This window comes from Musca autumnalis, unplaced genomic scaffold, assembly GCF_047663935.1.
Source record: "Musca autumnalis isolate F117 unplaced genomic scaffold, ASM4766393v1 scaffold_2, whole genome shotgun sequence".
In the NCBI taxonomy this organism is placed as follows: domain Eukaryota; kingdom Metazoa; phylum Arthropoda; class Insecta; order Diptera; family Muscidae; genus Musca; species Musca autumnalis.
The window spans coordinates 250,895,432-250,908,095 of NW_027411755.1; positions in this window are offsets into that span (position 1 = coordinate 250,895,432).

The window sequence follows — 12,664 nt, forward strand, 5'->3', positions numbered from 1 at the left end:
GACACCGTGTGAGGTGGTTGGAGCGCAGGATAACTCTAGAACGGATCTGCCGATTCGGTCCAAAATTTGTAATATTTTGTCCAAACATAGTTTAAGTTTGAAAATAAGCCATATCGGTCCTCTCCTTCAGGTACCTCCCCCACAAAAGTTCAAAAATGTTCGGAAAAATTGTGCGCACTTTAACTCTTGAAGGGAGTGACAAATTTTATTCATATTTTGCACATCCTAATACATCTACCAGATATAGATCAGGTTCGAATATGGACAATATTTGTCTACTCCTTCTGGTACCTCTCACACAAAATTTCGGATAAGTTCACTTTAAGACCTGCTCTTGAATCGCTTTGATTTTTGTTGAAGCGATTTGCATTCGCTACCTTCATTACGACGGTAAACGTTTTTTCAGGGGCAAGTCCATATTTCTTGGGAAAACAGCCCGAAAGGTGTAAAAAAACCCCTATGTCATAATATGTGGCGGTCGGAGAGCACGATAACTCTCGAACTGTTCATCCGATTTGGTTCAACATTTGGACTTCGTCATATTTTACCCAAACTTAGTTTCATGGGGCAATACCTGTCCACAACTCCCGGTACTTCTCCCCAATATTTAAAAAAGTCCTAATATTTTGTCAAAATTTTGTTTACCTTCTAAAATGGTCCATATGGGTCCTCCCTAAAGGTATCTCCCCCACAATGTTCAACATTATTGTCTTAGTGCAATTAATTCCTAATCCACATTTCAAATGTCCAAAAAGGGCCACAAAATTCTGAAGAGACCTTAAATACATTCGATCTGTCCGTAGGTGAAAGTTTCACTTCACATTGGCTGAGGGTATATATCTGTCGGCAAAGCCGACTGACACTTTTTTACTTGTAGCTGATGTACAGTCGAATTCGCTTATAACGTCGTCGTTTATAACGTCATATCGGTTATAACGACGATATCCAAAAGTCCCAAATCTCTGGGACCCTTTATAGCCCTACCGCTTATAACGACATATCGGTTATAGCGACAAATTCCGTCGGTCCCTTGACCGACGTTATAAGCGATTTCGACTGTACCTGTATTCAAGACATGTGCCTACATGTAGCCAATTCGTCTGGAAATAGCTATAAAACATTAAAACAGCTCATAAAATCGAGTTTGACACATTGTTTTCCTTAAAGCCTTTCGTGAAATTTCGGTCAAAATATAGTTTTCGTGTCTTATTTCATGAAATTCTGGCTTACGTGAAAAATCGTCATTTTGAACCATAAAATCGTCAAATCGTCATTTTTCAATTTTGGGCCAAAAAATCGTCAAAATGACGATAAATCGTCAAATTCGGCAACACAGTATAGACCCCATATAACGGTACCTTCCGAGTTTCGGTATTTTGAGGATTTAAGTCAGAATTTCGTAGCAAATTAGCTGTAATTTCGTACTTAGGGTTCATAGTGGTCACAAAATATTTCCACCAAAATTATGGACATAGGTGCACGTTTTGATATAGCCCCCATTTAACCGTACCCCCCAATTTAAGGTATTTTGAATATCATGACCACATTTTTAAAGCAACTTGGCTGTAATTTTGCATTCCGTGTTCTCACTGCGTATAAAATCTTCTTACAAAACATTTTCAATACTCATTTATGTTTTGATGTAGCCCCTTTTATGGTACCCCTGATTCGTTGAATTTTTAATTTTTATCTCATATTTAATACCATATTTAGCTTAAATATGGATTATTGTTATTTTGCATTAGCTCCCATACAAATGCACAGCTAAATTTGTATGAATTTCATGCAAAATCCCTTAATTTAAAAGTGCAGTCATCAAAAGATTTGCAGGTATTTGCAGCCCTAATGTGGTTACTCCTTATCCGGAGAGTCCAATTAATTTCCCCAAAACCCATAAAAACACAAAAAAATTGTTTTTTTTTTTTTTTTTTTTTTTGAAAATTTATTGCTATATAACTAAGAACCTCCAGACCCCAAACTAATTTTTATAATTTAAAATTTAATTTAAAAATAAATCTTGTCCGAATTTATTTAACATTTAAACAAATATGACGATAATTTTTTGCAACATTTTTTTTAAAATCTGATGCAAAAAAACTCTTTTAATTCATTAATTGGATTAATCGAGCTAACATGGCCTAATGAGTTTTGTATTGAAAAATGAATTCTAGCGTAATACCCACACACTCAACCATTACGCTACGATCGTTAGAAGACAAAGGCTGATTTTGATAACTTCTATTTATACAAACACACTCTTTTATTTTTTATTTTTGCCTTATTAAGGCAAAGGTCATTTATAGTGATATTTAATTAATTCTCTTTCGAGTTGAGCTTATTAGACCTATTATATACATTGAAAAATTAGGAGTCTACAGAAGTCCCACACATTCAACCATTACGCTACGTATAACGGTTAGTTAAGCCGATCTTTAGGCGTATTGAATGTTGTTTTTGTGGCAGACGAAGGCAAAGCTTGGGAACTAGTGTATATATCGCACTTCATTAGATAAATGCATATCCGAAATTATGTCAGTTAATTGAAACTCCAAACATTTCCTATAGTCCTGCTTGGTAATCCCATTTTTCAATTTGATAGTGAATAACTGAGTGAATATTTACAACAACAAAAATGACAAAACAAAATCTTTGTCTGCAAAGTGCTCGTAATCGATACAATGGAAAATATTTCGCAATTTTATAGTTCGATTTTTTTACTTTCGCGCCGCTATATCAGTGGTTTCGACCAGTGTGCGATGTTAGCGAATATTTTTGAACTTTAGTGGTAGAGGATGTGGACCGAAAAGTACCATCTTGGAACTATGTCTAATATTTGCAGGAATATTCCGATATCCATTTCGACAGTTGTCGTGTCGGACAATTATTTAAGGAAGTATGGACTTTCCCTTGAAAAAATATGTACCTTCGCAATTAGGGCAGAAAAGTAACGGTACTATAACAAAATAGGCACATGTCATTATTTGTCATTATTTCGTGCCAATTGTCACGCGTCTGCTTTCTATAAGCTGCTGATTTTTTACCTTTTTAAAAAACCCCATTTCAAGCCAGACTGCTGTTTAAAAATAAAAGTTTTTCTATTATAATAAATAACTTTATAGCAAAGAATGTTTGTATGTTTGTATATCCTAATTATGTTTTAGATCAAAAATATTTAGATTTTCTGTTTTATGCTTAGAGAGATTAAAGTGACCAGCTGTACCAAATTTTCGACAAAAGTTACAACAAAAAAATTCTAGACATTAATGGGTTAAACTGCCCTTTTCCAAAATCTTGTGTGGGAGGTACCCGAAGGAGTGCGTCGGAAAAAATTTTAAGTATGCAACAACATGTATTCGCTGTCCCCATTACTATGGTACAAGTTTTTAAGGGCGAGCCCATACTTCCGGAGAAAATGGTCCGAAAGCTTTAAAAAGCCTCTACGATCTAGTGACTAGTGGGCTCTACAACTTTCGTACTGGATCAGTATCCAAATTTTGCATATTGTAATACTTCTGCAAATCTTAGACAAATTTCGAAGATGGTACATATCGGTCCACTCCTTCACGTACCTCCCCCACTAAAGTTTAACATGGTATGCGCCATATCTAATAACGGGAACAACGGGTTTGTCCATACTATGAATCTCTTAATAGTTTGTCCACGCTTAATTCGAAAATGGACAAAATTCGAGAATCCTTTGGAAATGTTTACTAAAGTTACTCCTTGTGGTCCTGTTTGCAGCCATATTATGTTTTTCTTGTTTATATTGGTCTAAAAGCTCTAAAGTAACGGTGACCAACTAAAATGTCTGGCGGGTGCGATATCTATCGAAAAGAATGACTCCCAAATAAGACCCATTTCCAAATGGGACGGACTTTGGTTCATTGCATCAGGTTTCACCTCCTCAACATGTTTGATTTATCTAGGGTGAGGGTATATTCCTGTCGACAAAACCGACTGATACGTTTTTACTCGTTTTATTCGAGAAGACCATACTCCCTCTGATAAAGACACCGAAAGTCAAAAAGATCCCAGGTCCCGTTATTCTGGTCCTTCTCTAAAAACATGAATAAATGTTACGTGAGATGCAGCATTAGGCCTTATTAAGGATCGCTTTAAAATTGTTATTATATTGTTGTTGTATTTATTTAAAAAACAGCTATCACAAAACCCTAGCAGCAACAGCAGGAGAATAAGTCCTAAATTTACCATATATGTGATTCAAATCTGGGGCCGGGACTTAAAGACCATTGTAAATTACAAAAGGCCTTATTTATATTTTCTTCTGTAGTGGTTTCTTTTTAGTTACCCCATTACATAACCTAATCCAAAATAAGTTCATATTTATATTAGGGTTAGATAGAGGACCTCCAATAAAAATAACTTGATATGACAGTCATCCTGCTGGCTAAAATATCTTTCCTTTTACTCTGGTTTTGACTTGTGTCAAAGGCTAAATAAGTCAAGTAGCTGCTGCTGTCTCTGTAAAGAAGGACAGGGGATAGGTAACGAAGAAAATATAGGCGAGAAAAACACAAAGTAAAGAAAGGATGTCAATTGAGTTGTGTGTGGTTTTCTACAGTATATTAGCATAATCTAAGTAACACTAGTTGAAGCGTTAGCTTTCATTTTCTTTCATAACACACACTTACGTACTCACACACACTGGAAAATGTATGACTACAAACACATGCAGATGAGATACATAACAGCAACAAATGTACAGGCAGGCAGTACATACCAGCTGTCTGAACGACAAAAAAACAATGCGTGATAACAACAACAAAAGTGAAAACAACATTGACAACGGCTACAGCAGTAACGGAAGCCATTGTTTTTAGGAGGAATCTGTTTAGAAGAAATTTTCTACTGTTACTGCTGCTGAAGCATCTGCTTGTGCTGCTTAATCGCACAGATAATGATGGTTTATCGTTTCTACTTATGCGAAGTTTTATTGCTGAACAGTAACAATATTTGCTTGTTTTGCCTCTCAAGCAGGTTGTTGTGTCACAGTCGCGGCAGGCAGTTTGTTGTGTCACTGTCGCCACTGGCTGTGCTATGCGGGTGTGACTTTTTCGTCGTGTTCTTGTATTTTACACTTTTTCACTACACCTTGCCTTGCTTTTTGGCATATTCATTTTTTTTTTAAATGGGGATTTACGTACATTTCGATATGGTTTGCCGGCGATAAGCTGAGTAATAAAACATGTAATGATCGTTTATAATTTCCTAGCTTTACTTTTTTACCTCGGCGAGTTAACGCTTTCGCAATTTTGCCATAGGAGAATAGGGTAAAGCGTGAGTTACATATGCAAATACCTGCCAACCTGATAAATTCGAGGAATTTATTAGCAAAATTAATAAAGCCAGACAGTAACCTAAATACCATTTCCGGTATTAAAAATTTTCACATTGTAAATTTCCAAATTACTTTAATAAGCATAAACAATTCCAGATAAATAAAATCAGACCATAAATAATTCCAAGTAATCAGCTCATAATATTTTCTCACTTTAGTAAAACTACAACTTAGCACTTTATTAAACAATGTAAATGATTTCGTTCAAATCAAATTGTCTTATTTTTTAAAAACGTCTCGGCGATCGGTTCCAACGTTTTTCGTGTGCTCTATGTTGTTACCCAATTGTGTTGTTGAATGTTGGCAAAGTGGGAGGGTGGGGGCGAATGAGCAATCCATTTTAGTTGTACTTAATAATCATACGCTCCGTAGAAAATTTATCATCGATATGGGAAGTTTTATAAATTGGTCTGGTTATTAAACGATTTTGTGGGTAAAAAATATTTAGAAGTTTTTTTCGCGGTGAATATATGAAGTGGAATTTTTAAAGTAGAATATTTGATGCCGGTCATACTTTCTATATTCAATCTTGAGTCACAGTAAAGGGGAATTTCATTAAATGTCATCTACAGATAACTAAGTTAGTTTGTCACAATCTTCTTCATAAAGCGTTTATAAGCGTTTTACATTTCATTAAGTTTCAAAAATCTCCTTAAAATATTTGCTTTTTCTTTAACAAAAATACTAACAACTCTTCACAATGCCTGTCCTTCCTTTCAAATTCCAAAAACTAAAACAAGCTTCCATAGCGGAGCAAAAACGAAAAACTATAACTGTAAATCTATCAAGCTGACATCAATCAACGGGTAAAATATATATGTGGCGAATAACTTCGTTCAGACAGGCGAAAACAAAAAGAAGAATGAACAAAACAAAGTTCTAAAAATGTTTTGAACAAAGCAAAGCTAGCCAAAAGTGAAGTAACACGATTGCAGTTAAAAATTTTTGCTTGTACCCATATTAAAAACCAGTAAGGAAAGGATCAAAGTCGGGCGGGGCCGACTATATAATACCCTACACCACTGTGAATATGTAAAATATAAATCGGAGCTATATCCAGATCTTAACCGATTTTAATATAATTTGGCACATTTATTTCCAGACCGAATTCAGTCACACATTCCAAATATCATTGAAATCGGACTTATATATCGTGTTTGGAGCCGAAAATACACGAAATCGGCCGAAAATATATATGGATGCTATATCCAAATCTGAACCGATTTCGATATAATTTGGCACATTTATTTCTAGACTGAATTCGGTCACACATTCCAAATTTCATCGAAATCGGAAATATATATAGCGTGTTTGGTACAGAAAATACGTGAAATCGGCCGAAAATATATATGGGAGCTATATCCAAATCGGAACCGATTTCGATATAATTTGGCACACTTATTTCTAGACCGAATTCAGTCAAACATTCCAAGTTTCATCAAAATCGGACGTATATAGCGTGTTTGGTGCAGCAAATACGTGAAATCGCGCGTATATAAATATATATGGGAGCTATATCCAAATCTGAACCGATTTCGATATAATTTGGCTCAATTTAAGTGGCGAAATTTCGTGGCCACTGGGAACTACGTATGTAAAATTTCAGCTAGTTCAAGCAAAAAATGTGGCTAAGATCCCTAAAATACCTTAAATCGGGAGGTATCGTTATATGGGGACTATACCGAACCGTGGACTTATCTTGACAATTTTTAGTGGAGCAATTTCGGGGCCATTGAGAACCTCAAATGTAAAATGTCAGCTAGTTTGGGCAAAAAATGTGGCTAAGATCCATAAAATACCTTAAATCGGTAGGTATCGTTATATGGGGACTATACCGAACCGTGGACCTATCTTGACAATTTTTAGTGGAGCAATTTCGCGGCCATTGGGAACCTCAAATGTAAAATTTCAACTGGTTCGGGCAACAAATGCGGCTAAGATCCTTAAAATACCTTAAATCGGGAGGTACCGTTATATGGGGGCTATACCAAAACTTGGACCGATATAGCCCATCTTCGAACTTGATCTTCCGACGGCTAAAAAAATGGTATTCCCCAGTTTTCAGCGAAATCGGTCAACAAATGCGACCTGTATGTTGCGAACGGACGGAAGGGCGGACATGCATAAATCGACTCAGAAAGTGATTCTATGTATATCCCTAGAAGGAACTATGGGTCTATGTATGTTACATACAAATGCACTAACACATAATACCCCTTACCACATAGTGGTGTAGGGTATAAATACAAAACTTTATTGAATAAGATTTATTATTTATGCGGAGAAGTATTGCTTTCGAATTGGGGAAGAACAGAGAGGACTTCAAAATTTTAATGTAGTTGGAGTTGAGAAAGTTAAGAGTTTTTTGAAGTGTTGTTGTTTTTCGAAAAGCGGCAAAATAAATGCTATGATTGGAGTTATATGAAGTGGTATAATATGTTTAAACAATTACAATTCGCTTAACAGAAAATATAGTCGACACGGAACAGACCATACCCTACATGATACAATACACAATTATTAGCACTCCACATCGCTTCCAGGAATATAAACGTTTGAAAAAATGTTTGAGAGTCATTTTGGTTGACGAGTTTGTTTTGATATTAGACCTAGGGATACGTTCAGTAGTTTATACCATATAGACTCCATAGCATATATAAAACTAATAGAATGTAAAGAGTTTATGCTATCTTTATATTGATATTTTCGCTATTGCCCGACCCAAAACGGGATGAGTACTATAAAAACGTAATAATAATAATAATTATAATAATAATAATAATAATAATAATAATAATAATAATAATAATAATAATAATAATAATAATAATAATAATAATAATAATAATAATAATAATAATAATAATAATAATAATAATAATAAAAATAATAATAATCATAATAATAATAATAATAATAATAATAATAATAATAATAATAATAATAATAATAATAATAATAATAATAATAATAATAATAATAATAATAATAATAATAATAATAATAGTAATAATAATAATAATAATAATAATAATAATAATAATAATAATAATAATAATAATAATAATAATAATAATAATAATAATAATAATAATAATAATAATAATAATAATAATAATAATAATAATAATAATAATAATAATAATAATAAAATAATAATAATAATAATAATAATAATAATAATAATAATAATAATATAAATAATAATAATAATAATAATAATAATAATAATAATAATAATAATAATAATAATAATAATAATAATAATAATAATAATAATAATAATAATAATAATAATAATAATAATAATAATAATAATAATAATAATAATAATAATAATAATAATAATAATAATAATAATAATAATAATAAAATAATAATAATAATAATAATAATAATAATAATAATAATAATAATAATAATAATAATAAAATAATAATAATAATAATAATAATAATAATAATAATAAAATAATAATAATAATAATAATAATAATAATAATAATAATAATAATAATAATAATAATAATAATAATAATAATAATAATAATAATAAATAATAATAATAATAATAATAATAATAATAATAATAATAATAATAATAATAATAATAATAATATAATAATAATAATAATAATAATAATAATAATAATAATAATAATAATAATAATAATAATAATAATAATAATAATAATAATAATAATAATAATAATAATAATAATAATAATAATAATAATAATAATAATAATAATAATAATAATAATAATAATAATAATAATAATAATAATAATAATATTATAATAATAATTATTAATAATAATAATAATAATAATAATAATAATAATAATAATAATAATAATAATAATAATAATAATAATAATAATAATAATAATAATAATAATAATAATAATAATAATAATAATAATAATAATAATAATAATAATAATAATAATAATAATAATAATAATAATAATAATAATAATAATAATAATAATAATAATAATAATAATAATAATAATAATAATAATAATAATAATAATAATAATAATAATAATAATAATAATAATAATAATAATAATAATAATAATAATAATAATAATAATAATAATAATAATAATAATAATAATAATAATAATAATAATAATAATAATAATAATAATAATAATAATAATAATAATAATAATAATAATAATAATAATAATAATAATAATAATAATAATAATAATAATAATAATAATAATAATAATAATAATAATAATAATAATAATAATAATAATAATAATAATAATAATAATAATAATAATAATAATAATAATAATAATAATAATAATAATAATAATAATAATAATAATAATAATAATAATAATAATAATAATAATAATAATAATAATAATAATAATAATAATAATAATAATAATAATAAATAATAATAATAATAATAATAATAATAATAATAATAATAATAATAATAATAATAATAATAATAATAATAATAATAATAATAATAATAATAATAATAATAATAATAATAATAATAATAATAATAATAATAATAATAATACGCCCACTTTTTTCAAATTTCAATTTTTGTCATTTCTACAAAAACTACTGAACCAATTTTTCTGAAATTTCCCATTTCGTACTTGGTGTTAGATTTTTCGAACAGTAAAATCACTTTTTTCAAAAACAGATGTGCAAAGTTGACTGTTCGAAAATTCGAACGCTGGTACTTAACCTACATATCGATGGGTATATCAAAACGTGGAAATTTACTACCAAATTGCGGGAAAAGTTATTATAGCACCATATAAGTCTAAATACAAAATTTCAGCCATTTCTAAAGGATAGTGCGGCTAAAATCCTGAAATACCCTTAAATCGGTAGGTACCATTCAACGGAGTCTATATAAAACGTGGACCTATGCTGACACATTTCTGGAAGAAAGTTAAGTAGCTGCAAAAAAGACTAAATATGTATTAATTTACATCCATTTCTGTAGGATAATGCTGCTAAATCCTTTAAATCTCCCGAAAATCGGGCGGTACCGTTCAATGGGGGCAATCCAAAACGTGGACCACTGCTGACACATTACGGGGAAAAGTTTTGTAGGCCCAAAGAAGTCTCAGTACCAATCTTCAACCATTTTTTCATACAAAAATGTTGAAATAAATCAATAAAATGACAAATAAATCAATTTTATTTTACTTCTATACATATAACTTAAGCGCCAGTGTTCGAAATTTCGAACACCACTTTCCGGGAAAACGAAAAATAGGAAAAATTTTTTTAGTTGATTTTTTATATCAGTGGGTCCTAATTACCCCAAAAAAGTGTTTTGTTTTTAAAAAATAAATGAAAGTTTTGTCTCGGTACGATATGGGTAAAAATAGGCTACAAATGTTGTTGAATTTCGGAAGGTTCGGGGTACCTATACCCTATGTCTTTAAAATTGATATCTAATCTATAAAAGATATAGTGTGTGTGTTCCGTATAGACTCAAAAACGGCTGAACCGATGTTCTTGAAAATTTCAGGTAATGTAAAGGTAACACCCATTGTGAAAATAGTCTTTATATATATTTAAATTTCGGAGAGGGCGGAGTACCTCCCCCATGCCCTATTTTTATAAAAACCCTATTTTATCACGCCCACTTTTTAAATACGTTACATACCCAAAACTACTGAACCGATTTTCCTGAAAATTTCATAGAATGTACAGGGAAGACCCGTAGGCTATACATTGTGTTGAATTTCGGAGGGGTTTGGTACCTCCACTATGTCTGATTTAATAAAACCGCTATTTTAGCAAAAATGAAACGAGTGATTGAATTAATTCTTCCGAACAACCACCCTCTGAACCACCCCGTTCCGAACCACCCTGCTGCGGACTTCCACCCTCCGAACAACCCCGCACCGAACTTCCACCTTCCGATCCACCCTACTTCGACCTTCCACCCTGCTGCGGACTTCCACCCTCCGATTCACCATGTTTCGAACTTCCACCCTCGGAACCAACCCACATTGAACTTCCATCCTCCGATCCACCCCGCCCGGAATTTCCAACCTCCCATCCACCCCGCTCCGAACTTCTGTATATCGAAACACTTTGCAACGAACCACCCTGCTCCGAACTTCCACCCTTCGATTCTCCGACCCTAGGTACTCTTTTTGGGACCTTAAGACCCGACCTCGCCCAATTTCTATCTCTGAAACTTCTGAGCCGATTTTCATACAAATTTCAGGGAATGTACCGGGATAATTCTGGTGAAAATAGGCTGCATTTTGTCCCCTGGTGCTTGGTGAAAATAAACTATATATTTTGTGGAATTTCGGCGGAGCGTTGTTTGAAAATTAATTCGATAGACAATGGTGGTTGTGTCTCCGTCCCGAGGGACTTATTTGTGGCTTTAAGACCCGGCCACGTTCACTTTTTTAAATGTGTTATATCTTCAAAACTTCTAAACCGTTTTCCATGTAATTTTCAGATGATGTACAGGGATGGTCCTTGGTGGAAAAATGCTATAAATTTTGTTACATTTTGGAGGTGCTGGTTATACCCTGCGTCCTATTTTTTAAATGCGCTATATATGTAAAATGTACAAACCATAAGACCCGACCACTCCTACTTTCTTAAATATGTTACAAATCAATGGAAATAACAGATCTTATGCATAGCGAAGCTATGGTCTTTTTGGAAAGCACGTATTTAAATTAGAACCCAGCAAAATGTTCGCTGCCAAAGATGCCATTCAATCATGGGTGCAAGTGATCTGGCATGTCATCTTTTTAGCATCTTCATTGATGAATTTTATAAGAGCGTGGACCCCAAAAGATGCCATTAATTTTTGGATCCAAAGCATGTCATTTACGCCAATACTTTGACATGTAATTTTCACCAATGCTGTGGCTTGTCATTTCCACCAACCATTTGCAATGACATTATCATTACGACGAGAGTTTTAACAACATTGGTTGTGATTTCGAGTCTCCGACAACATCAAGCCTATTGCAAATATTTAATCTTATATATTTAGAAAAATGTGTATAATAAAAACACAAAATTCATCTCTATTGGATCGATGGAATGGGTTCAAATGCTGATGAAAAGATCGGATCTTTCACGACTTCCTTTGCATTGGTTCAAATGCTAATGAAAAGATCGGATTTTTCACGACTTCATTGCATTGGTTTAAATGCTAATGAAAAGGTCGGATCTTTCACGACTTCGTTGGAACCAATGCAAAAGATGCCAAGAAATCACGTCATCGCATGGAACCCCTTCCTTCAAATTTTGCTGGGAAGGCAAC